This window comes from Tupaia chinensis, unplaced genomic scaffold (genome assembly GCF_000334495.1).
Source record: "Tupaia chinensis unplaced genomic scaffold, TupChi_1.0 Scaffold144276_1, whole genome shotgun sequence".
In the NCBI taxonomy this organism is placed as follows: domain Eukaryota; kingdom Metazoa; phylum Chordata; class Mammalia; order Scandentia; family Tupaiidae; genus Tupaia; species Tupaia belangeri.
Genome location: NW_006204133.1, coordinates 7304632 through 7311617, shown reverse-complemented (window position 1 = coordinate 7311617; position 6986 = coordinate 7304632).

Sequence of the window (6986 nt, the reverse complement as noted above, 5' to 3'; positions counted from 1 at the left end):
AAAGAGAGGGCAGCAAGTAGCACGGAGTTTAAGGTGTTGAACTCTCACGTGGCCAACCACAGCTGGAGTTCCAGACCCAAAGCCTTGTAAGTCACACCGGGCATGTGTGTGTGCATGTCCAAAACCCTGAGGGGAGAATGGCGAAGGGATTGCAACGTGGCCATCCCCCGAAAGGGTGATCTCTCTCTTTCTCTCTGTCTCTCTCTGGCCAGTGCTCATGCCCTATAGCAACAAAATCTTTCACAAAGTAAAAAAAGCATCGGGGCCCGATGATGGCAGTGTGGTAACACAATGGGTCCATGTGAGAAAGGTCCTGGGTTCAGTCACATCCTGGGCATGCCTGTGACCAGGCTGGCTGAGACCTGGGGTAGACTGTGGCATGGGACCCTGTTGGGAAAGCTCCTCTTTCTCTATGTGTATTTCTCTCAAGAAATAAGTGTATAAAAGAAGAAAGGAAAGTCGAAAGGAGAAGAAATAGAAAGGGATTAGACTGCATCGCAGTTCTGAGATGGTGTGGTGAGGTCAATGGGCCAAAGTTACCCATCAGAGACCTGCATGCAGTGGGAGAATGTTTACTCACATGGTCAAGGGCAGGGGCAACCCACCCCACAGAGTGGTCCCTGGTGCATGTGGACTGATGGGTGCAAAATGCGGCAGCTAGACCCTGGTGGCCACATCACTCCCTGCAGCAGAAGATCTGAGTGATGCATTCTCTTGGCTGGCACAGTGTGGGCACCAGAAGTCTCTCCCTGGTGCTCGCTTGAGCTGGTCCTGCAGGGGAGCCACCTTGAAAGCACTTCTGTTCTTGGCCTGCAGAAACACGAGCATCCACTCAACATCCCTGACATAGAACAGATCCCATCCTTGGAGGATTCAGCTTCTTTTAATAGTGAAAACTACTTATTTGAACCTCAGCTGGACTCTCCTGAACTTGATTACTGCTCTGTGACTTTTTTTTTTTAAATAAAACTTTATTTGCATGCAGAGCAGAAGCTACCCTCTACAGGGTCCTGAATGATGGAAATCCCAAATAACGAAGGCACATTTCTCCTCAGTAGGTGGCTCCATGTCCTCCTACCACCTCCACAGAAGTCAGGATTTTCCCGGGAATCATACCAACAGGATGTGGGGGAGGGGGGAGAGAGAGAGAGAAAGAGAGACAGAGAGAGAGAGATTAAGGGATTGACTCTCCTGATGGGGGTGGTGCATATCCGTACACTGTAGGGTAGGCAATTAGGCTGTTAACACAAGGAAGAACTGTGGCCCCAGTTCAAAGTTTATCTACTGACCAAATTCTCTCTTGCTGGGACAAGTTAGCCTTTATTCTATCAGGTTAGGAGGGAGACTCTGATATTTGCCATGAAAATTCCTACAATTAAAATTTGATAAGGAAAAGAACAAGACTATTGTTTCTGCTTTCAAAATCAGTTTCAAGAAACCCTTGATAGAATCAGCTCATTAATTCTTGGCCTCTTTAGCTAATATCACATTTGAAGTCACATGTTATGAATCAGTTTAAGTTGAGATATTAAAATCAGATTATCAGAGAAAAGCCTTGTAAATATTTGCCTCCAAATGAGTTTAAGAATAAATATATATTCAGTAATTCATCCATATTTAGCAGATATTAATAAGACAAAGCATAGCTTTAAGTTCACTTATCATTTAATACAAAGAAGGAAATAGCAAACGGGGCCTGATTAGCTTGTTTATTCTTGGGCTTGGTAATACCTTATTAAAATTTGAACTTCAAAATTGATATAATCAGTCAAATGTCAGCAGAAATATTTATTCTGTAAATGAAGCTTTAGTTAATAGAACTTTTAATTTGAAGTATTTCACATTTCCTTCCCTCTCAGAAGGAGGAAGAAAGGGAGGAGGAAATCTTGCTAGGAATGTAAAATTAACACAAAAGTTTGAATTTCTCTTCTAGGTCTGTGCCAACACTAGGGGTCAGCAACCTTCCAGAAATGATACATTGAGTGTGCGTGCATGTACTGGATTTACTCTCTCTCTTTTTTTTTTTTTTTTGTCAGAAGAACCACAGAATTTTAGGTCAGAAAGAAGTCTTGGCTGGACAATGGAGCTGCAATAAAATGCAATGCTCAGAAAGGCTGACCCAGGGAACCAGCAGTTAGCGTAATGGCTATGTCGCTGGACTCCCACGTAGTCGACCATGGTTCGCGTCCCGGATCCGGTGGCTTAAAACTCACGCCGGGCACGTGTACATGCGTGCCCAAGATCCCGAGAGGAGAATGGAGGAGAAAGGATTGCGGCGTGACCATCCCCCCTGGGGGGTGATTTCTCACTTTCTGTCTCTATGTCTCTCTCTGTCTGTCTGGCGAGCGCACACGCCCTATAGCGAAAACAGAAAGGCTGGCCCACATGGAGAAGTTGTGGGTTCATTTCTGCAGACTTCTCTGAAAACACCAGACAAGGGTGTGCCCATGATTGTGGGCTGGCAGAAGTTAGGGGTGTATTATCACATTAAGACCCTGTAGGGTTGCTGTATTTCTGTTCTGTCTCTGTCTCCCTGGCTTATGAAAGAAATAACACAAAAACTTTAAAAAAGAGTTTTACTGGGGCAGCAGGTGGCACAGTCATTTAGCTGTTGGATTCCCACATGGCCGACCATTGTTTGAGTCCTAGACCTAGGAGCTTGAAAACCACACCAGAGGCATGTATGTGTATGCCCCAAATCCCTAGAGGAGAATGGAGGAGAAGGGTTGCAGTGGGGCCGTCTCCCCTGGGAAGTGATTTTTCACTTTCCTTCTCTCTGTCTCTATCTGGTAAGCACACATGCTCTATGGCAAAAGCTCCCCTCCCCCCCCAAAAAAAATTAAAAAGTCTTACTAATGACCGAATTTTCTGACTTTTGAGAGGTAAATGCAGTGAGATCTGGATTTGCCTGTTCTTACTGTTAAACTCAGGATCCTGAGAGCTCTTCGGCTATGCTGAGATAAGGGGATTTTCATGGCCACCAAGATCCAGAGAAATTAGCTGTGGTGTCCAGGCATTGTGGATAACTTTATGGACCGACAATGTCGGAAGAGACAGAGGAAGGAGAGACAAGTAGAACCGTAAGGAAAATCATAGCCCCTCGAAAAGACCTAAGGATAAGAAAAGCTATGAAATTGGCAAACATCTCAGAATGCCAACAAAGCTGCCACTGCCTCTCCTTGCTTGGTCTTCTTTCATGTGTGTTCCGGGACTTGGACCCTTGACCCATTTCTCTCCACATTTCAGGGAAAATTCATATGGAGAAAGCTGTTCTGATTTCTAATTTCTCTCTGTCATAACTTAGTTCATAGCTGTCAGCTCTTCCTTGTGAGCCACCCTGGTCTTGAAGCCATCACTTGCCAGACCTGGTCCACACGCTCGGTGGCATTTTATTCAGTCCACATCCAGATAACCATGACACTCTTCCCTCCCTCGTACAACCTACAAGCAATTAATTTCAACGGGAGAAATGTGGGACAATAGGGAGGCATAGACTACGGGAGGCTGGAGCCTTTTGAAGCCCTCCCGTGCCAGTAGTTACCTTTAGACAAGCTACTGAACTTTTCCAAACCTCAGTGCTCTCACCTTTAAAATGACAATGATATTAGAGCCAGCTCCCAGGTTTCAATATGCATTGAGTAAGACATGTGCAACTTTTGGTCCATTCTGTTGCTAAAAACAGAAAACACCCAAGTCTGGGTAATTTACGAGAATAGAGGTTTATTGAGTGCAAGACTCAAAGGTGTAAGATCTTGGGGGCCACACTGGGTGGGGACCTTGCAGAATCCCTAAACACCACATCACAAGGGTAAGAGCAGACCATCTGTGTCCATCGGTCTCCCTGTTCTGGTCTCACTCCCTCTCTGTAAACCCAGTAGGAGTCTACTGGAGAGCTGGCACCTTGACGACTTTAATCCTAATCTCCTCTCAAAGGACCCACTTTTTAACACCATAGAGGACTAAGTTTCACCCTCTTAATCCATCTCAATATATTTAATTTGGGGAGGACATTCGAGCCATAGCAGTACACATCAAGGCTTGTTGGTTAAGTGAAAGAAATTTGATCCAACTTTTCTAATTAAAAATAAATAAAGGGCCAGAAGGTGACCTGGTGGCTAAGGTGCTGAATCCCACATGGCTGACTCCATGGTTCAAGTCTGGGACCAGCAGCTTGAAAAACAGGAAGGGCTGCAGAGGCTGCTCTGTGCTGAGAATGCAGATCCTGCAGGGCAAATGGAAACTGGTCACCAACTAGTCTGCTGAAACCAAGAAACCTGGTTAATGATTTGTTTCATGATGGAAAGATGAACACCATTCAAATGATTACGCTGTCTATAGGACACGCGATGACCAATTTTAATATCCGTATTGATAAAAACCTGCTCAGTTCCAGGATTTTCTGTATCACACAGGCATGATCTTGGTGTAGTGATTCTGAAGAGAAATTAGCCTCCAAATCTATTCCAGTTCAGATTTGTAAAATGTCTGATTTAGGAAACGGCCCATATCAGCCTGAGGAGGCAGCCAGAGTCCTCCTCCCTGAGTAGGGTAGACATGTTGTTACCTTAAGACAAAGTGCCCACCATTTAGCTTCAGTGGGAGAGGGCCTACTAACTGCATCTGTTCTCCTTCCTCTATCCCACACTGTGTTCTTCTAAGATACACACACACACACACACACACACACACACACATACAAAGTAATAAAGAAAACTAAAGTGTTGACTTCTAAAAAAGTCAAATAAGATATCACTTTAAGTGACCATGTAAAACAATGTAAATATTCAAAGTATCCGAAATTAAACATTTGACGATGATCATTTTTAAAAGAAAAATAATTAACCACTGTCGTAAGTGAATGAATGCAAAAACTGTGGAAGTAAATATACTCCTTTAAGGAAACCAGCCATTCAGAATAGACCATTCATAGTGTAAACACTTTTTCTATCGAAATTGACCAGTCACTCAGGTACGCGTCCCTTTGTTTTCCGAGGTGTACAACAGTCTGTTAAAAAGAGAAATACGTTAACATAAGATCATTAAGACTTGCTATGTAGTCCTTTACTCCCAAAGCAACTTTTGGTTCTGGTATATTTGTATAAATGTCTCAAAGGTAAAAACTTTTTTAGACTAAACTTTTTTAATGTTTAGGTACATCATGTATTTATTAGAATCTATTTTTAATTTTGAGCTCTCTCATATACAGAATGCAGCCTATAAATGAAGCTGAAGGACTCAAATAATAGAAATAGAGACAGAAATGGTATTATAGATGGCACCAGCAGTTAGCATAATGGCTAAGTTGTTGAACTCCCATGACTCCGACCATGGTTTGAGTCCTGGACCTGGTGGCTTAAACTCACGCCAGGCACGTGTGCGTGCGTGCCCAATATCCCAAGAGGAGAATGGAGGAGAAGGGATTGCTATGTGGCTATCCTCCCTAACGGGTGATTTCTCGCTTTCTGTCTCTCTGTCTCTCTCTGTCTTTCTGGCGAGCACACGTGCCCTATAGCAAGAACCTCTCCAAAAAAAAAAGAAAAAAGAAAGAAAGAAGGAAAGAAAAAGAAATGTTATTACAGATACCAGGAGCTGCTACAGGTCGTAAGAGGATGTGGTAAGAAAATTTTGAATGGGTACAAGAATGCATATAAATAAAGAAAAAGGCTCTGGGGCAGTATTCCACAGTGGAGCAAAAAGCACGGACAATTTAATACATATTTTCAAAGAGACCTAGTAGAACCGTTATCAGATGGGCACAACAAAATGTAATGTTTAATATTGAAGACGATGAATACATACATATCCTTCATTTCATTATTATACACTGTATGCACGCTTTTTTTAAAAAAAAACCATACTTTAAGCCATAAACATATACCTTGAATATATGTAAAATCATAATTTTTAAAAGTACTGTCTTTTAAAACTTCCGCAGTTTCAAATGAAAAACACTGTGTGAATAGAAATGATTTATCTGTTTGCCTCTGTGGTCCTACTAATGAGAGAAACAAGAGATTATCGTGAAGCGGACCCATGAGATCTTACAATACGGACCAATTTTATATAACTCTTACATCTCATAATCTCTAAGTATTATATTGACATTAATACCAGGTATTATTTTACCTCTCTAAATCTGCGTCTGCACAAGTATGATAGTCGTTAATACCCACACGTTTTTCTCTCCTTCAATTTGATTCAACAATTTAAAAAAAAAAATAATGCCTATGTGGCCCACAATATTCTAGGCCATTCCATTAGGCTAAGGACACAGAGAGGTTGGTGAGGGCATTGTTCATTTGCTTGTTTTTGCTTTTAACATCTGTGCTGTTCTACGAAAATGTACACACGCAAGTTCTTCGTAAGACGTCAATGTCACAGTGAGAGAGGGCATCAACTCATTTTTGTATCACTGTAAAGTCTGGCATTTTCTCATTACCGAAGTTACAACCTCAGCTTTCAGTACAGCCATCTCTGATGTTCATAAAACTTGCTGAATTATTACACTGAATCGATTCGACATGAAGAAAGTGAGGTTACACACCATCATGCTTGGGCAAAGTGGACTGAAACACAGCATTATGACCATCCTTAATATGTCTCAGTGAGGAAGGGGCCAACAGGTGGCATAATGGGTAAGGTGTTGGACTCACACATGGTTGACCGTGGTTCAATTTCCAGATCCAAAGTCTTGAAACACACCAGGCATATGTATGTGCATATCCAAAATTCCAAGAGGAGAATGGAAGAGAAGGAATTTTAGCATGGCCATCCCCCCATGGGGTGGTTTCTCATTTTATGTCTCTCTCTATCTCTCCAGCTAGCACATTCTCTCTATAGCAATAATCTATATTTATTTTTTTAAAAAAAAAAAAGAAGAAAGAAAAAGAGAGAGAGAGAATATGCCAGTGAGGAACATTCTGAGTTAGACAGAGTGTAAGCTCATGACGCATCTTTCTTCCATCCACGTCACTAAATCATGCAGC